This window comes from Rutidosis leptorrhynchoides, chromosome 1, assembly GCF_046630445.1.
Source record: "Rutidosis leptorrhynchoides isolate AG116_Rl617_1_P2 chromosome 1, CSIRO_AGI_Rlap_v1, whole genome shotgun sequence".
Taxonomy (NCBI): domain Eukaryota; kingdom Viridiplantae; phylum Streptophyta; class Magnoliopsida; order Asterales; family Asteraceae; genus Rutidosis; species Rutidosis leptorrhynchoides.
The window spans coordinates 214,916,781-214,942,972 of NC_092333.1; positions in this window are offsets into that span (position 1 = coordinate 214,916,781).

Below are 26,192 nucleotides of genomic sequence, written 5' to 3' on the forward strand. Positions count from 1 at the left end.
GTTTCCAGGTTTTAAATCATTAAGTTAGCATATCATATAGATATAGAACATGTGTTTAGTTGATTTTAAAAGTCAAGTTAGAAGGATTAACTTTTTTTTGCGAACAAGTTTAGAATTAACTAAACTATGTTCTAGTGATTACAAGTTTAAACCTTCGAATAAGATAGCTTTATATGTATGAATTGAATGATGTTATGAACATCATTACTACCTTAAGTTCCTTGGATAAACCTACTGAAAAAGAGAAAAATGGATCTAGCTTCAACGGATCCTTGGATGGCTCGAAGTTCTTGAAGCAGAATCATGACACGAAAACAAGTTCAAGTAAGATCATCACTTGAAATAAGATTGTTATAGTTATAGAAATTGAACCAAAGTTTGAATATGATTATTACCTTGTATTAGAATGATAACCTACTGTAAGAAACAAATATTTCTTGAGGTTGGATGATCACCTTACAAGATTGGAAGTGAGCTAGCAAACTTGAAAGTATTCTTGATTTTATGTACTAGAACTTGTAGAATTTATGAAGAACACTTAGAACTTGAAGATAGAACTTGAGAGAGATCAATTAGATGAAGAAAATTGAAGACTGAAAGTGTTTGTAGGTGTTTTTGGTCGTTGGTGTATGGATTAGATATAAAGGATATGTAATTTTGTTTTCATGTAAATAAGTCATGAATGATTACTCATATTTTTGTAATTTTATGAGATATTTCATGCTAGTTGCCAAATGATGGTTCCCACATGTGTTAGGTGACTCACATGGGCTGCTAAGAGCTGATCATTGGAGTGTATATACCAATAGTACATACATCTAAAAGTTGTGTATTGTACGAGTACGAATACGGGTGCATACGAGTATAATTGTTGATGAAACTGAACGAGGATGTAATTGTAAGCATTTTTGTTAAGTAGAAGTATTTTGATAAGTGTATTGAAGTCTTTCAAAAGTGTATAAATACATATTAAAACACTACATGTATATACATTTTAATTGAGTCGTTAAGTCATCGTTAGTCGTTACATGTAAGTGTTGTTTTGAAACCTTTAGGTTAACGATCTTGTTAAATGTTGTTAACCCAATGTTTATAATATCAAATGAGATTTTAAATTATTATATTATCATGATATTATCATGTATGAATATCTCTTAATATGATATATATACATTAAATGTCTTTACAACGATAATCGTTACATATATGTCTCGTTTAAAAATCATGAAGTTAGTAGTCTTGTTTTTACATATGTAGTTCATTGTTAATATACTTAATGATATGTTTACTTATCATAGTATCATGTTAACTATATATATATATCCATATATATGTCATCATATAGTTTTTACAAGTTTTAACGTTCGTGAATCACCGGTCAACTTGGGTGGTCAATTGTCTATATGAAACATATTTCAATTAATTAAGTCTTAACAAGTTTGATTGCTTAACATGTTGGAAATATTTAATCATGTAAATATCAATCTCAATTAATATATATAAACATGGAAAAGTTCGGGTCAGTACATGCTTCATGTCTTAATTCTTCTAATTCATTTAGCTGACTTAATCGTAGACGTCCGGCTTCATGTAAATCAAGATTACATGTCTTCAAAGCCCAAAATGCTTTGTGTTCAATTTCTACTGGAAGATGACATGCTTTTCCGTAAACGAGTCTAAAAGGTGTGATACCAATTGGAGTTTTGTAGGCTGTTCTAAAAGCCCAGAGTGCATCCTCCAATTTAATGGACCATTCCTTCGGATTTGATCCTACGGTTTTTTCTAGAATACGTTTTAAAGCTCGGTTGGTATTTTCAACTTGTCCACTTGTCTGTGGATGATAAGCAATGGAGATTTTATGAGTTATTCCATATCTTTTGAGAACTTTCTCAAGTTGATTATTACAAAAATGAGTACCCCGATCACTTATTAAGGCTTTCGGTGTTCCAAACCTAGCAAAAAGACGTTTTAAAAAGTTGACTACAATTCATGCATCGTTAGTTGGGAGAGCTTGTGCTTCCGCCCATTTAGATACATAATCAATGGCAACGAGAATGTAGAGATTATTATGAGATTTTGAAAATGGACCCATAAAGTCAATACCCCAAATGTCAAATACTTCATATACTTGAATGACATTTTGTGGCATTTCATCACGTTGACTTATTTTTCTGACCCTTTGACAAGCATCACAGGATTTGCAAAGAAGGTGTGCGTCTTTGAAAATTGTAGGCCAATAGAATCCAGCATCATAAACTTTTCTTGCTGTAAGTTGAGGCCCATAATGCCCTCCTGTTGGTCCTGTGTGACAATGGTTTAAGATTTGACTAGCTTCATCTCCGAATACACATCAGCGTATTATTCCATCGGGACAACTTTTAAACAAATGTGGATCTTCCCAGAAATAGTGTTTTATATCACTAAAGAATTTCTTTCGTTTTTGGTACGCTAATCCTTTTTCAAGGAATCCACATACTAAGTAGTTTGCATAGTCTGCAAACCATGGAATTTCATTATAATCTATCTTCAATAGATATTCATCAGGAAAGTTGTCTTGTATGGCCGATTCATTTAGAACTTCTAATTCGGGATTTTCAAGACGAGAAAGATGATCAGCGGCGAGATTTTCTGCTCCCTTTTTATCTCGGATTTCAATATCGAACTCTTGTAAGAGTAAGATCCAACGGATTAATCTTGGTTTAGCATCTTGTTTTGAAAATAGGTATCTAAGAGCAGAATGGACGGTATAGACCACCGTTTTAGCTAGAACGAGATATGATCGAAATTTGTCAAAAGCAAAGACAATAGCAAGGAGTTCTTTTTCAGTAGTTGTGTAATTTGTTTATACTCCTTGTAACGTCTTACTAGCATAATAAATAGGTTGAAATCATTTTTCAATCCTTTGTTCTAAAACGGCTCCCATTGCAAAATCACTTGCATCGCACATTAGTTCAAACGGTAGATTCCAATTTGGAGTTATCATGATCGGCGCATTAGTGAGTTTTTCTTTAAGAATATTAAAAGATTTGATACATTCATCTGAAAAGATGAATGGAGCATCCTTTTCTAGGAGTTTATTCATAGGAGTGACAATTTTAGAAAAATCTTTTATGAAACGTCGGTAAAAACCGGCATGCCCTAGAAAACTCCTAACTCCTCTAAGATTGGTGGGATGTGGAAGTTTAGCAATTACATCTACTTTAGCTCTATCCACTTCAATTCCTTCCTTTGAAATTTTATGTCCAAGAACGATGCCTTCTTTAACCATGAAATGGCATTTCTCCCAATTAAGTACTAAATTTGATTGTTCGCATCTAATAAGCATTCGTTCAAGATTAACTAGACATGATTCAAATGTATCACCGAAGACTGAAAAGTCATCCATGAAAACTTCCATGCATTCTTCTATCATGTCGTGAAAAATTGCCATCATGTACCTTTGAAAGGTTGCAGGGGCGTTGCAAAGTCCAAATGGCATGCGTTTGTAAGCAAAAGTACCATAAGGGCACGTGAATGTGGTTTTATCTTGGTCCTCGGGTGCTATTGGAATTTGAAAATATCCGGAAAAATCATCAAGAAAACAATAGCAACTATTTCCGGCTAATCTTTCCAACATTTGATCAATGAAAGGTAAGGGAAAGTGATCTTTTTTGGTGGCGTCATTTAATTTTCTATAATCTATACAAACACGCCATCCTGTTACAGTCCTAGTAGGAATAAGCTCATTTTTCTCATTTGTGATGACAGTCATGCCACCCTTCTTAGGTACGCATTGAACTGGGCTTACCCATGGACTATCAGAGATTGGATAAATTAAACCTGCATCAAGCAGTTTAATAATTTCTTTCTTAACAACATCTTGCATATTAGGATTTAGTCTTCTTTGGCGTTGCACATACGTTTTATGACCTTCTTCCATAAGGATTTTATGTGTGCAATACGAAGGACTTATTCTTTTAATATCATAAATCTTCCATGCAATAGCTGGTTTATGAGCTTTCAACACAGAAATGAGTTGAGATTTTTCATTTTCAGTAAGAGAAGACGATATTATTACAGGTAATTCAGATTTACCATGTAAATAAGCATATTCCAAATGGTTTGGAAGTGGCTTTAACTCTAATGTCGGTGGTTCTTCTATCGATGATTTATATCGATATCTATCTTCTTCTTTTAGCATTTGAATTTCTTCTGTTGTTGGTTCATATCCATTAGCCATAAGTGTAGCTGACATTTCAGTTTCATCAATTGGTTCAGTTCCTTCTCCTAAAGAACATTCTCCTGTTCTTTGTAATTCTGGAAATTCTTCTAACAATTTTGCATGTGATTCTATAGTTTGAATATAATAACATGTATCATCTGCAGATTGCGGTTGTTGCATTGCTCTATCAACTGAAAAGGTAACACTCTCGTCCTTTATACTTAGGGTCAGTTTCTTACCAAACACATCTATTATTGTCTTAGCTGTGTTTAAGAATGGTCTTCCTAATATGAGAGGAACTCGAGAATCTTCTTCCATATCCAGAATAACAAAATCTACTGGAAATACTAAAGTACCAATTTTAACTAGCATGTTCTCCATTATCCCTCTAGGATATTTTACTGATCGATCGGCTAGTTGTATGCTTATTTGTGTTGGTTTCAATTCTCCAAGGTCTAGTTTAGCGTATAGTGAATACGACATTAAATTTATACTAGCACCTAAGTCTGCCAATGCTTCTATTGAACTAAGACTACCCAGAAAACATGGAATTGTGAAACTTCCCGGATCTGATAATTTTTCTGGTATCTTATTCAACAGCACTGCTGAACAGTTTGCATTCATAGTAACAGCCGAGAGTTCTTCCATTTTCTTTCTATTTGTGATTAGATCTTTCAGAAATTTAGCATATCTAGGCATTCCTGAAATCACATCAATGAAAGGAAGATTGACATTTATCTGTTTAAACATATCCAAGAATTTGAATTGCTCGGCTTCAAGTCTCTCTTTTCTCATTTTACTCGGGTAAGGAAGTGGTGGTTGGTATGGTTTAACATAAGGTTTAGCCTTAACTGTGTTATCTTCATTAACCTTTTCAACTACCGGTTCTTTTTCCTTACCTTGTTTAGATTGTGGTTTTTGTGGAGTAGGAATAGCTTCATCAGAAATTACAGGTATTTCAGGTGGTTTAAGTGTAATACCACTTCTTATGGTAATGGCTTTAGCTGTTTCATTCTGGGGGTTAGTATTTGTATCACTTGGTAAACTTCTCGGTTTTCTTTCACCTATCAACCTTGCTAGGTTGCTCACTTCTTGTTCTAGATTTTGAATAGAAGCTTGTTGATTTCTAAATGCTTGAGCATTTTATTCATTGGTTTGTTTCTGAGATGTGAAAAACTGTGTTTGAGAATCAACTAGCTTCGACATCATGTCTTCTAAATTTGGCTTTTTATCATCGGTTTGTGGTGGTTTATTTTGAAAATTAGGTCTTTGCTGATTGCAAGTATTATTGGATACTTGTTGATTGCTAGGACCTTGTTGGTTGTTGTATGGAACATTTCGGTTATAATTCTAGTTTTGATTGTAGATTGGTCTTGGCGGTTGATAATTATTCTGATAATTATTTCCAGGCCTTTGGTTTATGTATGAAACATTCTCTCTTTGTTCCATTGTTAGTTCAATACTGAGACAATCTTTTGTCAAATGTGGTCCTCCACACTGCTCACAACTAATTCGTATTGAGTGGATATCTTTAGTCATCTTTTCCATTCGTCTCTCGACAGCATCTATCTTTGCAGAAATGGAATCAAAGTCATGGCTAGAATCGGCTCTAGCTGCTTTAGATGATCTAACGATATCTTTTTCTTGGTGCCACTCATGTGAGTGGGAAGCAGTGTTATCAATAATTTTGTAAGCATCAGTTGCTATTTTCTTCATAATGGAACCACCAGCTGCTATATCGATGTCTTTCCTTGTAGTGATGTCGCATCCTTGGTAGAATATTTGTACTATTTGACAGGTGTCTAAACCATGTTGCGGACATCCTCTTAATAACTTTCCAAATCTTGTCCACGCCTCATATAGAGTTTCATTTGGCTTTTGTGTGAACGTAACAATTTCTCCTTGAAGTCTCACGGCTTTAGATGCAGGAAAGAATTGTTTAAGAAATTTTTCAACTAAAACGTCCCATGTATCAATCGCCCCTTCAGGTAACGATTCCAACCAATCTTTGGCTTCTCCCTTTAAAGTTCAGGGAAATAACATGAGATATATCTATTCATCTTCAACTTCTCTGATTTTAAATAGTGTACAGATCCTATTAAATGTACGAAGATGTTCATTTGGATCTTCCTTCAGTGCACCACTAAATTGGCATTGATTAGTTACCATGTGTAGGATTTGTCCTTTGATTTCATAATCTGGCACATTAATGTCTGGTTGAGTAATTGTATGACCTTGGCCAGTGTGTTTAGCTCGCATTCGGTCTTCCATACTTAGAGGTTCTAGATTTTCCATGATTGAATTTGTTGAATCTGAATCACTATAGGATTCTGATTTAATGGTTGGTTCCTCAATAATCTCTGTATGAATGATTGGTGGTTCTGGAGGAAAGATTAGTGGTTCAGGATCTATGAATTGTCCCTGAAGATCCTCCGGATTCTCAATTGTGAGGTCGGGTTCAAAAAATGGATTATCGAAAATTTGAAGTGGAGTACTTGGTTGACTGGATGACGATTCTAAAGAAAAATCAACGGCGACAATATTGGCTAGATGTCTTGATCGAGTTACAGGTGGTGAACGTACAAAAGGTGGTGATCGTTTTGCTCGGTGCATTCACTGAATATCCTATTAGTTATAAAAATAAGAAAGAAAAATTATATAAGTTATCCAATTAATAGACTTTTCGGATTTTGCCCACGTTTCGAATAGCCAAAAGATGCAGCAGAGGGGCAGGATTCGTTTGGTCTCAATATAATTGAGTACTGTTTGGCTCCAATAACCCGGTCCACGTACAAATCCAACTATTACTACGCACCAGAAAATTTTGATGTCTATCAATTTAACCACTTAAAATAATTTTTTCGTTTAAATTTAAAGAAATTTTAGATAAGAAATAGAAAAAATCTAAGTCCTAAAAACTAGAGCGTCGAGAAATAAGAAAGAAAAAGAGCGCGTCGAAAAACGTCGAAAAAAAATAAAAAATAAAATATCGAAAAATAATAGGCGTCGAAAAATAAAAATAAGAAAGTAGCGCGTCGAAACTTAAAAAGAAACTAAAAACTAAAAATTAAAAGTTGCGTCTAAAAATATTAAAGCTTAAAAGAAATTCTATATCCCAAATGACAATAACTTAAAAAGGTACTAAAATATAAAAACGGCTTCGCAAAATTCTAAAGCACTTAAATCTTAGTCTAAAGAAAAAGCACTTAAGGGATTTTACGGCAAAGCCTAAAAATCTAGAAGTAAAAATTACTACAGCAAAAACTATGACTTGAAACTAAAAACGAGCGAAAAATACAAATATTATGCTAAAACGAATAAAAAGGTACAAAATATAAAAATAAACTTAAAGTTGTAAAAAGTACAATTTTATAAAAATATTATTTTTATATTATTTATTTTATAAAACTATTAATTTTGTAATTTAATTAAACTAATTAAACTTAATAATACAAATTAAATAAAAACTAAACTAAATAATTAAATAACTAAACCCTAATTAGGGTTATAATAAATAATAATAATAATAATTACGTAATGATTGCAGAATTAGGGTAAAACTGTGACGTGTCAGACAGGGCCATGCGATCGCATGGATAAAGATTTCGGGCCTGATATTGGGCTGCTACAGTTATCGGGCCGAGTAGTTTTACTATTTTTTTTCTGTTTTAAATTTCTGTTTTAAAATATTTATATTAAGTAAATAAAACTTATATTTTTACAAAATAAAATAAATAAAGAAACTTTATAAAACTTATATATTTAACAATCTCTTAAAAATATTTAAATTTTGTTTTTCTTTTTATATTTTTGTTTTTAAAAACGTATTTTTATAAAAGCGTATTTTTATAAAAGTAAACTAAAAATTAATAAAAATCTTTTTTTTATAGCGTTGCGCTTCCGACGTTTTAAACAAGAAGTCCCCGGCAGCGGCGCCAAAAATACTTGATGTGTGCGAGGGGTACTAGGAAATAGTATTATTTTTACAACGAAATACTATTAAATACGATACAATTTTACACAAGATATTTATTTATTTATAGAATGGATATACCTAAACCTTGCTACAACACTTATAGGCAGTGTACCTAATCATACAGTAGTGTAGTTTTTAGTAAGTCCGGTTCGTCCACAGGGAACTCTTAAACAAGCTTAACGCTATAATTTTAAAAACTATATTTGTAAAAATACAAAAATATATATAAGTAGTATTATTATTATAAAAGGGGTTTTTTTACCGTTTAATGACCGGTTTATCGATTTTAAAACTTTAGTTGCAATTAAAACCTAATGTAAAATACTAAAAATAAATACAACTTAATTTAAAGCGTAAAGTAAATAACGATAATGAAATTGCGATAAATAAAAATGCGATAAATAAAAAGTATGACAATTAAAGAGTATGATAATTAAAAATGCAATTAAATATAATGACAATAAATAAAAGTGCGATAATTAAAAGTGCAATTAAATATAAAATAAAGGAAATTAAATATGAAATAAAGGAATTATGCTTATTTAAACTTCCGTAACCATGATGTTTGACGTGTTGTTTTTAGTTTATTCCCATGGGTTAATTGTACTTTGTCCTGGATTATTCGATATGTCCATACGGATTTGTCCATAATAGTCCATCAGGCATAAATATAAAGTGCGAAAGTCTTCGTCAAATTATTCTTATTCCCGAAGTCAAATATTCCAACTAATTGGGGATTCGAATTGTAACAAGGTCTTAATACTTTGTTTAATGAATACACCAGGTTATCGACTGCGTGTAAACCAAGGTTTTACTACTTTGTTAACAATTACACCAATTACCCTTGAATGTAATCCACCCCTGTTTCAACAAGTCTATTAACTATTAATCCAGTTCCGTGTCCGGTAAAATGAACAATTATTAGTATTTATAGATATCCCGCCCACCGTACCCAGTCAAGCGTATATGGTTATATATAAATACGTCAAATTATAAGTCTATATATTAAATTAACGAGGTATCATTTAGTTAATATAAAGCCCATTAATAGCCCATAGTCTAATTTCCACAAGTGTCGTTCTTTTGTCCAAACCCCAATTATGGTACAAAGCCCAATTACCCAATCTTAATATTTTTAGCCCAACATCATGATTACTTCGTCTTAAATAAGCATAATAATAACTTAGCTACGAGACATTAAATTAAAAATAACATTAACCATAACTTACAGTGATTAAAAATAGCGTAGCGTTACACGGATAGAATTTCGACTTACACCCTTACAACATTCGCTAACATATCCTTATTATTAGAAATTAAAATTAAAATTAAAATTAATATATATATATATATATATATATATATATATATATATATATATATATATATATATATATATATATATATATATATATATATATATATATATATATATATCTTACGTATGAGAGAAAGAAGAAAAAGATGATGGATATTGAACCAAAACACGCGAATTTATAGCAATGTGGGCTGTCACCTACTGCCATGCGATCGCATGGCTTTTGCGTTCCAGGCCATGCGATCGCATGGCCCATTTTTCTAGCTCACAAGACTTTGTTTCTTTGCTTGCCGACGGTTTATCATAATATATATAATATATAAATAATTTTAAGAATTATTTAAATATTATATTATATTCGTGTGCATAGTTAACTTGTAATTTTTAGTCCGTTGCGTCGAGCATTGAGAGTTGACTTTGGTCCCGGTTCCGATTTTTCGAACGTCCTTGCGTACAATTTAATATCTTGTATTTTGCGTTTCGCGTCTTGTACTCTTGTAATTTTGAGACGTTTCTCATCAATAATTTGAACCACTTTGATTGTATTTTCTACTTTTGAGCTTTTTGGTCGTTTGCGTCTTCAATTCGGCGAATCTGTCTTTTGTCTTCACCTTTTATTATTTAAACGAATATCACTTGTAAATAGAACAATTGCAACTAAAAGTTTGTCTTTCTTGAGGGATAATGCTATGAAATATGAAATGTCTCGTTCTTATTGATTAAAAATGTTCCATATTAATTGATTTCGTTACGAGGTTTTAACCTCTATATGAGACGTTTTTCAAAGACTGCATTCATTTTTAAAACAAACCATAACCTTTATTTCATAAATAAAGGTTTAAAAAGCTTTACGTAGATTTTCAAATAATGATAATCTAAAATATCCTGTTTACACACGACCATTACATAATGGTTTACAATACAAATATGTTACATCAAAATCAGTTTCTTGAATGCAGTTTTTACACAATATCATACAAACATGGACTCCAAATCTTGTCCTTATTTTAGTATGCAACAGCGGAAGCTCTTAGTATTCACCTGAGAATAAACATGCTTTAAACGTCAACAAAAATATTGGTGAGTTATAGGTTTAACCTATATATATCAAATCGTAACAATAGACCACAAGATTTCATATTTCAATACACATCCCATACATAGAGATAAAAATCATTCATATGGTGAACACTTGGTAACCGACATTAACAAGATTCATATATAAGAATATCCCCATCATTCCGGGACACCCTTCGGATATGATATAAATTTCGAAGTACTAAAGCATCCTGTACTTTGGATGGGGTTTGTTAGGCCCAATAGATCTATCTTTAGGATTCGCGTCAATTAGGGTGTCTGTTCCCTAATTCTTAGATTACCAGACTTAATAAAAAAGGGCATATTCGATTTCGATAATTCAACCATAGAATGTAGTTTCACGTACTTGTGTCTATTTTGTAAATCATTTATAAAACCTGCATGTATTCTCATCCCAAAAATATTAGATTTTAAAAGTGGGACTATAACTCACTTTCACAGATTTTTACTTCGTCGGGAAGTGAGACTTGGCCACTGGTTGATTCACGAACCTATAACAATATATACATATATATCAAAGTATGTTCAAAATATATTTACAACACTTTTAATATATTTTGATGTTTTAAGTTTATTAAGTCAGCTGTCCTCGTTAGTAACCTACAACTAGTTGTCCACAGTTAGATGTACAGAAATAAATCGATAAATATTATCTTGAATCAATCCACGACCCAGTGTATACGTATCTCAGTATTGATCATAACTCAAACTATATATATTTTGGAATCAACCTCAACCCTGTATAGCTAACTCCAACATTCACATATAGAGTGTCTATGGTTGTTCCGAAATATATATAGATGTATCGACATGATAGGTCAAAACATTGTATACGTGTCTATGGTATCTCAAGATTACATAATATACAATACAAGTCGATTAAGTTATGGTTGGAATAGATTTGTTACCAATTTTCACGTAGCTAAAATGAGAAAAATTATCCAATCTTGTTTTACCCATAACTTCTTCATTTTAAATCCGTTTTGAGTGAATCAAATTGCTATGGTTTCATATTGAACTCTATTTTATGAATATTAACAGAAAAAGTATAGGTTTATAGTCGGAAAAATAAGTTACAAGTCGTTTTTGTAAAGGTAGTCATTTCAGTCGAAAGAACGACGTCTAGATGACCATTTTAGAAAACATACTTCCACTTTGAGTTTATCCATTATTTTTGGATATAGTTTCATGTTCATAATAAAAATCATTTTCCCAGAATAAAAACTTTTAAATCAAAGTTTATCATAGTTTTTAATTAACTAACCCAAAACAGCCCGCGGTGTTACTACGACGGCGTAAATCTGGTTTTACGGTGTTTTTCGTGTTTTCAGGTTTTAAATCATTAAGTTAGAATATCATATAGATATAGAAAATGTATTTAGTTGATTTTAAAAGTCAAGTTAGAAGGATTAACTTTTATTTGCGAACAAGTTTAGAATTAACTAAACTATGTTCTAGTGATTACAAGTTTAAACCATCGAATAAGATAGCTATATATGTATGAATCGAATGATGTTATGAACATCATTACTACCTCAAGTTCCTTGGATAAACCTACTGGAAATGAGAAAAATGGATCTAGCTTCAAAGGATTCTTGGATGGCTTGAAAGTTCTTGAAGCAGAATCATGACACGAAAACAATTTCAAGTAAGATTTCCACTCGAAATAAGATTGTTATAGTTATAGAAATTGAATTAAAGTTTGAATATGATTATTACCTTGTATTAGAAAGATAACCTACTGTAAGTAACAAAGGTTTCTTGATCTTGGATGATTACTTGGAATGGATTTAGAAAACTTGGAAGTAAACTTGCAATCTTGGAAGTATTCTTGATTTTATGAAACTAGAACTTTTGGAATTTATGAAGAACACTTAGAACTTGAAGATAGAACTTTAGAGAGATCAATTAGATGAAGAAAATTGAAGAATTAAAGTGTTTGTAGGTATTTTTGGTCGTTGGTGTATGGATTAGATATAAAGGATATGTAATTTTATTTTCATGTAAATAAGTCATGAATGATTACTCATATTTTTGTAATTTTATGAGATATTTCATGCTAGTTGCCAAATGATGGTTCCCACATGTGTTAGGTGACTCACATGGGCTGCTAAGAGCTGATCATTGGAGTGTATATACCAATAGTACATACATCTAAAAGTTGTGTATTGTACGAGTACAAATACTGGTGCATACGAGTAGAATTGTTGATGAAACTGAACGAGGATGTAATTGTAAGCATTTTTGTTAAGTAGAAGTATTTTGATAAGTGTCTTGAAGTCTTTTAAAAGTGTATGAATACATATTAAAACACTACATGTATATACATTTTAACTGAGTCGTTAAGTCATCGTTAGTCGTTACATGTAAGTGTTGTTTTGAAACCTTTAGGTTAACGATCTTGTTAAATGTTGTTAACCCAATGTTTATAATATCAAAAGAGATTTTAAATTATTTTATTATCATGATATTATGATGTATAATATATCTTAGTATGATATATATACAGTTAAATGTCGTTACAACGATAATCGTTACATATATGTCTCGTTTCGAAATCATTAAGTTAGTAGTCTTATTTTTACATATGTATTTCATTGTTAATACACTTAATAATATATTTACTTATCATTTAACATAATTAACCAAGTGTATCAATATCTTAATGTGATTCATATGTACCTAGTAAGACGTTGTTATAACGATAATCGTTATATATATCGTTTTCGAGTTTCTTAAATTAATAGTCTCATTTTTATGTATATAACTCATTGTTAAAACACCTAATGAGATACATACTTATAATAAAATCATGTTAACTATATATATAACCATATATATGTCATCGTATAGTTTTTACAAGTTTTAACGTTCGTGAATCACCGGTCAACTTGGGTGGTCAATTGTCTATATGAAACCTTTTTCAATTAATCAAGTCTTAACAAGTTTGATTGCTTAATATGTTGGAAACACTTAATCATGTAAATAACAATTTTATTTAATATATATATAAATATGGAAAAGTTCGGGTCACTACAGTACCTACCCGTTAAATAAATTTCGTCCCGAAATTTTAAGCAGTTGGAGGTGTTGACGTATCTTCTGGAAATAAATGCGGGTATTTCTTCTTCATCTGATCTTCACGCTCCCAGGTGAACTCAGGTCCTCTACGAGCATTCCATCGAACCTTAACAATCGGTATCTTGTTTTGTTTAAGTCTCTTAACCTCACGATCCATTATTTCGACGGGTTCTTCAATGAATTGAAGTTTTTCATTGATTTGGATTTCATCCAACGGAATAGTAAGATCTTCTTTAGCAAAACATTTCTTCAAATTTGAGACGTGGAAAGTGTTATGTATAGCCGCGAGTTGTTGAGGTAGCTCCAGTTGGTAAGCTACTGGTCCAACACGATCTATAATCTTGAATGGTCCAATGTACCTTGGATTTAGTTTCCCCCGTTTACCAAATCGAACAACGCCTTTCCAAGGTGAAACCTTAAGCATGACCATTTCTCCAATTTCAAACTCTATATCTTTTCTTTTACTGTCCGCGTAGCTCTTTTGTCGACTCTGGGCGGTTTTCAATCTTTGTTGAATTTGGATGATTTTCTCGGTAGTTTCTTGTATTATCTTCGGACCCGTAATCTGTCTATCCCCCACTTCACTCCAACAAATCGGAGACCTGCACTTTCTACCATAAAGTGATTTAAACGGCGCCATCTCAATGCTTGAATGGTAGCTGTTGTTGTAGGAAAATTCTGCAAACGGTAGATGTCGATCCCAACTATTTCCGAAATTAATAACACAAGCTTGTAGCATGTCTTCAAGCATTTGTATCGTCCTTTCACTCTGCCCATCAGTTTGTGGATGATAGGCAGTACTCATGTCTAGACGAGTTCCCAATGCTTGCTGTAATGTCTGCCAGAATCTTGAAATAAATCTGCCATCCGTATCAGAGATAATAGAGGTTGGTATTCCATGTCTGGAGACGACTTCCTTCAAATACAGTCGTGCTAACTTCTCCATCTTGTCATCTTCTCTTATTGGCAGGAAGTGTGCTGATTTGGTGAGACGATCAACTATTACCCAAATAGTATCAAAACCACTTGTAGTCCTTGGCAATTTAGTGATGAAATCTATGGTAATGTTTTCCCATTTCCATTCCGGGATTTCGGGTTGTTGAAGTAGACCTGATGGTTTCTGATGCTCAGCTTTGACCTTAGAACACGTCAAACATTCTCCTACGTATTTAGCAACATCGGCTTTCATACCCGGCCACCAAAAATGTTTCTTGAGATCCTTGTACATCTTCCCCGTTCCAGGATGTATTGAGTATCTGGTTTTATGAGCTTCTCTAAGTACCATTTCTCTCATATCTCCAAATTTTGGTACCCAAATCCTTTCAGCCCTATACCGGGTTCCGTCTTCCCGAATATTAAGATGCTTCTCCGATCCTTTGGGTATTTCATCCCTTAAATTTCCCTCTTTTAAAACTCCATGTTGCGCCTCCTTTATTTGAGTAGTAAGGTTAGTGTGAATTATTATATTCATAGATTTTACTCGAATGGGTTCTCTGTCCTTTCTGCTCAAGGCGTTGGCTACCACATTTGCCTTCCCCGGGTGGTAACGAATCTCAAAGTCGTAATCATTCAACAATTCAATCCACCTACGCTGCCTCATATTCAGTTGTTTCTGATTAAATATGTGTTGAAGACTTTTGTGGTCGGTATATATAATACTTTTGACCCCATATAAGTAGTGCCTCCAAGTCTTTAATACAAAAACAACCGCGCCTAATTCCAAATCATGCGTCGTATAATTTTGCTCGTGAATCTTCAATTGTCTAGACGCATAAGCAATTACCTTCGTTCGTTGCATTAATACACAACCGAGACCTTACTTTGATGCGTCACAATAAATCACAAAATCATCATTCCCTTCAGGCAATGACAATATAGGTGCCGTAGTTAGCTTTTTCTTCAATAACTGAAACGCTTTCTCTTGTTCATCCTTCCATTCAAATTTCTTCCCTTTATGCGTTAATGCAGTCAAGGGTTTTGCTATTCTGGAAAAGTCTTGGATGAACCTTCTGTAGTAACCAGCTAGTCCTAAAAACTGGCGTATGTGTTTCGGAGTTTTCGGGGTTTCCCACTTTTCAACAGTTTCTATCTTTTCCGGATCCACCTTAATACCTTTTTTGTTCACTATGTGACCAGGAATTGAACTTCTTCCAACCAAAATGCACACTTTGAAAACTTAGCGTACAGTTTTTCTTTCCTCAATACTTCTAGCACTTTTCTCAAATGTTCTTCGTGCTCTTGATCATTCTTTGAGTAAATAAGTATGTCATCGATGAAAACAATGACAAACTTGTCAAGATATGGCCCACACACTAGGTTCATAAGGTCCATGAACACAGCTGGTGCGTTAGTCAATCCAAACGGCATAACCATAAACTCGTAATGACCATAACGCGTCCTAAAAGCAGTTTTTGAAATATCATCCTCCTTTACTCGCATTTGATGATATCCAGAACATAAATCGATCTTCGAATAAACCGACGAGCCTTGTAGTTGATCAAATAAGTCGTCAATTCTCGGCAGTGGATAACGGTTTTTGATGGTAAGTTTGTTCAACTCTCTGTAGTCAATACACAACCTAAATGTACCATCCTTCTTCTTGACAAACAAAACAGGAGCTCCCCATGGTGATGTGCTTGATCGAATGAAACCACGTTCTAATAGTTCTTGCAGTTGGCTTTGCAGTTCTTTCATCACGCTGGGTGCGAGTCTATAAGGAGCACGAGCTATTGGTGCAACTCCTGGTACAAGATCTATTTGAAATTCAACAGATCGATGTGGAGGTAGTCCCGGTAATTCTTTCGGAAATACATCGGGAAATTCTTTTGCGACGGGAACATCATTGATGCTCTTTTCTTCGGTTTGTACTTTCTCGACGTGTGCTAGAACAGCATAGCAACCTTTTCTTATTAGTTTTTGTGCCTTCAAATTACTAATAAGATGTAGCTTTGTGTTGCCCTTTTCTCCGTACACCATTAAGGGTTCTCCTTCTTCTCGTACAATGCGAATTGCATTTTTATAACATACGATCTCTGTTTTCACCTTCTTCAGCCAGTCCATGCCAACTATTACATCAAAACTCCCTAACTCTACTGGTATCAAATCAATCTTAAATATTTCGCTACCCAGTTTAATTTCTCGATTCCGGCATATATTATCTGCTGAAATTAATTTACCGTTTGCTAATTCGAGTAAAAATTTACTATCCAACTGCGTCAATGGACAACTTAATTTAGCACAAAAATCTCTACTCATATAGCTTCTATCCGCACCCGAATCAAATAAAACGTAAGCAGATTTATTGTCAATAAGAAACGTACCCGTAACAAGCTCCGGGTCTTCCTGTGCCTCTGCCGCATTAATATTGAAAACTCTTCCGCAGCCTTGTCCATTCGTGTTCTCCTGGTTCAGGTAATTTCTAATAATGTGGCCCGGTTTTCCACATTTATAACAAACTACATTGGCATAACTTGCTCCGACACTACTTGCTCCGCCATTACTCGTTCCGACACCATTTGTTCCTTTCGTTCTGTTAACCCCTGGTCTGTAGACCTCACACTTCGCCGCGCTATGACCATTTATTTTACACTTGTTGCAAAATTTGGTGCAGAACCCCGAGTGATACTTTTCACACCTTTGGCATAGCTGCTTCTGATTGTTGTTGTTGTTGCGGTTGTTATTGTTGTTGGGATGATTGTTATAGTTGCTGTTGTTGTTGTTGTTGTTGTTGTTGTTGTTGTTGGGCCGTTTGTTGTAGTTGCGATTGATGTTGCGATTGTTGAGATAATTGTTGCGATTATTATTGTAATTGCTGTTGTTGTTGTATTGGTGATTCTTATCACCGTTTTCCTCCCACTTTCTTTTGACTTGCTTCACATTGGCCTCTTCAGCCGTCTGTTCTTTAATTCTTTCCTCAATCTGGTTCACTAGTTTGTGAGCCACTCTACATGCCTGTTGTATGGAGGCGGGCTCGTGTGAACTTATATCTTCTTGGATTCTTTCCGGTAATCCTTTCACAAACGCGTCGATCTTCTCTTCCTCATCTTCGAACGCTCCCGGACACAATAGGCACAATTCTGTGAATCGTCTTTCGTACGTGGTAATATCAAATCCTTGGGTTCGTAACCCTCTAAGTTCTGTCTTGAGCTTATTGACCTCGGTTCTGGGACGGTACTTCTCGTTCATCAAGTGCTTGAATGCTGACCACGGTAGTGCGTACGCATCATCTTGTCCCACTTGCTCTAGATAGGTATTCCACCATGTTAACGCAGAACCTGTGAAGGTATGCGTAGCGTACTTCACTTTGTCCTCTTCAGTACACTTACTTATGGCAAACACCGATTAGACCTTCTCGGTCCACCGTTTTAATCCTATCGGTCCTTCGGTTCCATCAAATTCCAAAGGTTTGCAGGCAGTGAATTCTTTGTAGGTGCATCCTACACGATTTCCTGTACTGCTAGATCCAAGGTTATTGTTGGTATGTAGCGCAGCCTGTACTGCGGCTATGTTTGAAGCTAGAAAAGTACGGAATTCCTCTTCATTCATATTCACGGTGTGTCGAGTAGTCGGTGCCATTTCCTTCAAAATAGTCAAATGGAACAAGTTAATCATACAGAATATTAAGAGTAGTTAATAGTATTTTGTAGCATAATATGAACTCATTTATAAAAGCTTTTTCTTCATATTAGCGTTTTATAAGTTTAAATTCGGGTAGTACCTACCCGTTAAGTTCATACTTAGTAGCTAATATACAATTCAACTACTACAATTCTCTATGAAAAACTGATTATAATAATATTTCACGTTCAAACTTTTATACAATATTTTACAAACTTACAATACCGCTTATTTTACATAAAGCATGAAATATAGCACACAATAACTTTGATACAAGATAGTTGTGAAGATAATTCTAGCTAGTACACAACTCGTTCAGCAAAGGCAATAAAGACACGTAATTCATACGTCCAGAAACAAGTCATGCATTCTGGTTTTACTAGGACTACTTCCCATCCTTGGTCTTGTGGAACATAACCGTTATGGCCGTTGATAAGACAGCGTGTTGTAACGTCGTCAAAGGGATGAGGGTTACGTAATGACCAACAGTCTCGTAATAACCTAAAAACCTCATTTCTTACCCCAATTACCGACTCCGTCACTTGTGGGAACGTTTTGTTTAATAGTTGTAGCCCGATGTTCTTTTTCTCACTTTGGTGAGAAGCGAACATTACTAACCCGTAAGCATAGCATGCTTCTTTATGTTGCATGTTAGCCGCTTTTTCTAAATCCTGAAGTCCTATATTCGGATACATTGAGTCAAAATAATTTCTTAACCCGTTGCGTAAAATAGCATTTGGGTTCCCCGCAACATATGCGTCAAAGTAAACACATCGTAACTTATGGGTTTCCCAATGTGATATCCCCCATCTTTCAAACGAAAGTCTCTTATAAACCAAGACATTCTTGGAACGTTCTTCGAATGTCTTACAAACTGATTTCGCCGTAAATAGTTGTGCCGAAGAATTCTGACCGACTCTAGACAAGATTTCATCAATCATGTCTCCGGGTAAGTCTCTTAAAATATTGGGTTGTCTATCCATTTTATATTTTTATACTGTAAAATAGACAAGAGTTAGATTCATAAAAAAAAAAAAAAAATACTTATTAATACAAGCAATTTTTACATATATCATAAAGCATAAGCACACTATATTACATATATTACACCACACGAATGCAACTATCTTATTCCGACTCGCTCGTTTCTTCTTCTTCGGTTTTGGTTCGTTTTGCCAAGTTTCTAGGGATATATGATGTTCCCCTAATACGAGTTGTCGTTTTCCACAACGGTTTAGAAAAACCTGGTGGTTTAGAGGTTCCCGGGTCATTGTTACAACTTAAGGGCTTCGGGGGTTGATGATACATATAAAGTTCATCGGAGTTGGAATTAGATTTCTCTATTTTTATGCCCTTTCCCTTATTATTTTCTTTTGCCTTTTTAAATTCAGTTGGGGTAATTTCTATAACATCATCGGAATTCTCGTCGGAATCCGATTCATCGGAGAATTGGTAATCCTCCCAATATTTTGCTTCCTTGGCGGAAACACCATTGACCATAATTAACCTTGGTCGGTTGGTTGAGGATTTTCTTTTACTTAACCGTTTTATTATTTCCCCCACCGGTTCTATTTCCTCCTCCGGTTCCTCCTCTTCCGGTTCTGATTCTTCTTCCGGTTCTGATTCTTCTTCCGGTTCCTCTTCGGGAACTTGTGAATCAGTCCAATATATATTCGACTCTTCGTTATTATTAGGTAAGTCAATGGGATTTGTGCTAGAGGTAGACATCTATCACACAATATCAAACATGTTAAGAGATTAATATATCACATAATATATACATGTTAATAATATATAGTTTCCAACAAAAATGTTAAGCAATCATTTTTAAAGAAAACACGGTCGAAGTCCAGACTCACTAATGCATCCTAACAAACTCGATAAGACACACTAATGCAAATTTTCTGGTTCTCTAAGACCAACGCTCGGATACCAACTGAAATGTCCCGTTCTTATTGATTAAAAACGTTCCATATTAATTGATTTCGTTGCGAGGTTTTGACCTCTATGTGTGACGTTTTTCAAAGACTGCATTCATTTTTAAAACAAACCATAACCTTTATTTCATAAATAAAGGTTTAAAAAGCTTTACGTAGATTATCAAATAATGATAATCTAAAATATCCTGTTTACACACGACCATTACATAATGGTTTACAATACAAATATGTTACATCGAAATCAGTTTCTTGAATGCAGTTTTTACACAATATCATACAAACATGGACTCCAAATCTTGTCCTTATTTTAGTATGCAACAGCGGAAGCTCTTAGTATTCACCTGAGAATAAACATGCTTTAAACGTCAACAAAAATGTTGGTGAGTTATAGGTTTAACCTATATATATCAAATCGTAACAATAGACCACAAGATTTCATATTTCAATACACATCCCATACATAGAGATAAAAATCATTCATATGGTGAACACCTGGTAACCGACATTAACAAGATGCATATATAAGAATATCCCCATCATTCCGGGACACCCTTCGGATATGATATAAATTTCGAAGTACTAAAGCATCCGGTACTTTGGATGGGGTTTGTTAGGCCCAATAGATCTATCTTTAGGATTCGCGTCAATTAGGGTGTCTGTTACCTAATTCTTAGATTACCAGACTTAATAAAAAAGGGCATATTCGATTTCGATAATTCAACCATAGAATGTAGTTTCACGTACTTGTGTCTATTTTGTAAATCATTTATAAAACCTGCATGTATTCTCATCCCAAAAATATTAGATTTCAAAAGTGGGACTATAACTCACTTTCACAGATTTTTACTTCGTCGGGAAGTGAGACTTGACCACTGGTTGATTCACGAACCTATAACAATATATACATATATATCAAAGTATGTTCAAAATATATTTACAACACTTTTAATATATTTTGATGTTTTAAGTTTATTAATGTAGTGACCCGAACTTTTCCATGTTTATATATATTAATTGAGATTGATATTTACATGATTAAATGTTTCCAACATGTTAAGCAATCAAACTTGTTAAGACTTGATTAATTGAAATATGTTTCATATAGACAATTGACCACCCAAGTTGACCGGTGATTCACGAACGTTAAAACTTGTAAAAACTATATGATGACATATATATGGATATATATATAGTTAACATGATACTATGATAAGTAAACATATCATTAAGTATATTAACAATGAACTACATATGTAAAAACAAGACTACTAACTTAATGATTTTTAAACGAGACATATATGTAACGATTATCGTTGTAAAGACATTTAATGTATATATATCATATTAAGAGATATTCATACATGATAATATCATGATAATATAATAATTTAAAATCTCATTTGATATTATAAACATTGGGTTAACAACATTTAACAAGATCGTTAACCTAAAGGTTTCAAAACAACACTTACATGTAACGACTAACGATGACTTAACGACTCAGTTAAAATGTATATACATGTAGTGTTTTAATATGTATTTATACACTTTTGAAAGACTTCAATACACTTATCAAAATACTTCTACTTAACAAAAATGCTTACAATTACATCCTCGTTCAGTTTCATCAACAATTCTACTCGTATGCACCCGTATTCGTACTCGTACAATACACAGCTTTTAGATGTATGTACTATTGGTATATACACTCCAATGATCAGCTCTTAGCAGCCCATGTGAGTCACCAAACACATGTGGGAACCATCATTTGGCAACTAGCATGAAATATCTCATAAAATTACAAAAATATGAGTAATCATTCATGACTTATTTACATGAAAACAAAATTACATATCCTTTATATCTAATCCATACACCAACGACCAAAAACACCTACAACAATTTCATTCTTCAATTTTCTTCATCTAATTGATCTCTCTCAAGTTCTATCTTCAAGTTCTAAGTGTTCTTCATAAATTCCAAAAGTTTTAGTTTCATAAAATCAAGAATACTTTCAAGTTTGCTAGCTCACTTCCAATCTTGTAAGGTGATCATCCAACCTCAAGAAATCTTTGTTTCTTACAGTAGGTTATCATTCTAATACAAGGTAATAATCATATTCAAACTTTGGTTCAATTTCTATAACTATAACAATCTTATTTCAAGTGATGATCTTACTTGAACTTGTTTTCGTGTCATGATTCTGCTTCAAGAACTTCGAGCCATCCAAGGATCCATTGAAGCTAGATCCATTTTTCTCTTTTTCAGTAGGTTTATCCAAGGAACTTAAGGTAGTAATGATGTTCATAACATCATTCGATTCATACATATAAAGCTATCTTATTCGAAGGTTTAAACTTGTAATCACTAGAACATAGTTTAGTTAATTCTAAACTTGTTCGCAAACAAAAGTTAATCCTTCTAACTTGACTTTTAAAATCAACTAAACACACGTTCTATATCTATATGATATGCTAACTTAATGATTTAAAACCTGGAAACACAAAAAACACCGTAAAACCGAATTTACGCCGTCGTAGTAACACCGCGGGCTGTTTTGGGTTAGTTAATTAAAAACTATGATAAACTTTGATTTTAAAGTTGTTATTCTGAGAAAATGATTTTTATTATGAACGTGAAACTATATCCAAAAATTATGATTAAACTCAAAGTGGAAGTATGTTTTCTAAAATGGTCATCTAGACGTCGTTCTTTCGACTGAAATGACTACCTTTACAAAAACGACTTGTAACTTATTTTTCCGACTATAAACCTATACTTTTCTATTTAGATTCATAAAATAGAGTTCAATATGAAACCATAGCAATTTGATTCACTCAAAACGGATTTAAAATGAAGAAGTTATGGGTAAAACAAGATTGGATAATTTTTCTCATTTTAGCTACGTGAAAATTAGTAACAAATCTATTCCAACCATAACTTAATCAACTTGTATTGTATATTATGTAATCTTGAGATACCATAGACACGTATACAATGTTTCGACCTATCATGTCGACACATCTATATATATATATTTCGGAACAACCATAGACACTCTATATGTGAATGTTGGAGTTAGCTATACAGGGTTGAAGTTGATTCCAAAATATATATAGTTTGAGTTGTGATCAATACTGAGATACGTATACACTGGGTCGTGGATTGATTCAAGATAATATTTATCGATTTATTTCTGTACATCTAACTGTGGACAACTAGTTGTAGGTTACTAACGAGGACAGCTGACTTAATAAACTTAAAACATCAAAATATATTAAAAGTGTTGTAAATATATTTTGAACATACTTTGATATATATGTATATATTGTTATAGGTTCATGAATCAACCAGTGGCCAAGTCTTACTTCCCGACGAAGTAAAAATCTGTGAAAGTGAGTTATAGTCCCACTTTTAAAATCTAATATTTTTGGGATGAGAATACATGCAGGTTTTATAAATGATTTACAAAATAGACACAAGTACGTGAAACTACATTCTATGGTTGAATTATCGAAATCGAATATGCCCCTTTTTATTAAGTCTGGTAATCTAAGAATTAGGGAACAGACACCCTAATTGACGCGAATCCTACAGATAGATCTATTGGGCCTAACAAACCCCATCCAAAGTACCGGATGCTTTAGTACTTCGAAATTTATATCATATCCGAAGGGTGTCCCGGAATGATGGGGATATTCTTATATATGAATCTTGTTAATGTCGGTTACCAGGTGTTCACCATATGAATGATTTTTATCTCTATGTATGGGATGTGTATTGAAATATGAAATCTTGTGGTCTATTGTTACGATTTGATATATATAGGTTAAACCTATAACTCACCAACATTTTTGTTGACGTTTAAAGCATGTTTATTCTCAGGTAAATATTAAGAGCTTCCGCTGTTGCATACTAAAATAAAGACAAGATTTGGAGTCCATGTTTGTATGATATTGTGTAAAAACTGCATTCAAGAAACTGATTTCGATGTAACATATTTGTATTGTAAACCATTATGTAATGGTCGTGTGTAAACAGGATATTTTAGATTATCATTATTTGATAATCTACGTAAAGCTTTTTAAACCTTTATTTATGAAATAAAGGTTATGGTTTGTTTTAAAAACGAATGCAGTCTTTGAAAAACGTCTCATATAGAGGTCAAAACCTCGCAACGAAATCAATTAATATGGAACGTTTTTAATCAATAAGAACGGGACATTTCAGTTGGTATCCGAGCGTTGGTCTTAGAGAACCAGAATTTTTCATTAGTGTGTCTTATCGAGTTTGTTAGGATGCATTAGTGAGTCTGGACTTCGACCGTGTTTACTTGAAAAATGATTGCTTAACAAATTTTGTTGGAAACTATATATTTTTAACATGTGAATATTATGTGATATATTAATCTCTTAACGCGTTTGATATTATGTGATAGATGTCTACCTCTAGAACAAGTCCCATTGACTCACCTAATAATAATGAAGAGTCAAATGTAAATTGGAATGATTCGTGGACTGATTCACAAGTTCCCGAAGAGGAACCGGAAGAAGAGTCGGAACCGGAAGAAGAATCGGAACCGGAAGAAGAATCGGAACCGGATGAAGAAATAGAACCGGTGGGGGAAATAATAAAACGGTTAAGTAAAAGAAAATCCTCAACCAACCGACCAAGGTTAATTATGGTCAATGGTGTTTCCGCCAAGGAAGCAAAATATTGGGAGGATTACCAATTCTCCGATGAATCGGATTCCGACGAGAATTCCGATGATGTTATAGAAATTACCCCAACTGAATTTAAAAAGGCAAAAGAAAATAATAAGGGAAAGGGCATAAAAATAGAGAAATCTAATTCCAACCCCGATGAACTTTATATGTATCGTCAACGCCCGAAGTCCTTAAGTTGTAACAATGACCCGGGAACCTCTAAACCACCAGGTTTTTCTAAACCAATGTGGACAACGACGGCTCGTATTAGGGGAACATCATATATCCCTAGAAACTTGGCAAAACGAACCAAAACCGAAGAAGAAGAAACGAGCGAGTTGGAATAAGATAGTTGTATTCGTGTGGTGTAATATATGTAATATAGTGTTCTTATGCTTTATGATATATGTAAAAATTGCTTGTATTAATAAGTATTTTTTTATGAATCTAACTCTTGTCTATTTTACAGTTTAAAAACACAAAATGGATAGACAACCCAATATTTTAAGAGACCTACCCGGAGACATGATTGATGAAATCTTGTCTAGAGTCGGCCAGAATTCCTCGGCACAACTATTTAAGGCGAGATCAGTTTGTAAGACATTCGAAGAACGTTCCAAGAATGTCTTGGTTTATAAGAGACTTTCGTTTGAAAGATGGGGGATATCACATTGGGAAACTCATAAGTTACGATGTGTTTACTTTGACGCATATATTGCGGGGAATCCAAATGCTATTTTACGCAACGGGTTAAGAAATTATTTTGACTCAATATATCCGAATATTGGACTTCGTGATTTAGAAAAAGCGGCTAACATGCAACATAAAGAAGCATGTTATGCTTACGGATTAGTAATGTTCGCTTCTCACCAAAGTGAGAACAAGAACATCGGGCTACAACTATTAAACAAAACGTTTCCACAAGTGACGGAGTCGGTAATTGGGGTAAGAAATGAGGTTTTTAGATTATTACGGGACTGTTGGACATTACGTAACCCTCGTCCCTTTGATGACGTTATAACACGCTGTCTTATCAACGGACATAACGGTTATGTTGCACAAGACCAAGGATGGGAAGTAGTCCTAGTAAAACCAGAATGCATGACTTGTTTCTGGACGTATGAATTACGTGTCTTTATTGCCTTTGCTGAACGACTTGTGTACTAGCTAGAATTATCTTCACAACTATCTTGTATCAAAGTTATTGTGTGCTATATTTCATGCTTTATGTAAAATAAGCGGTATTGTAAGTTTG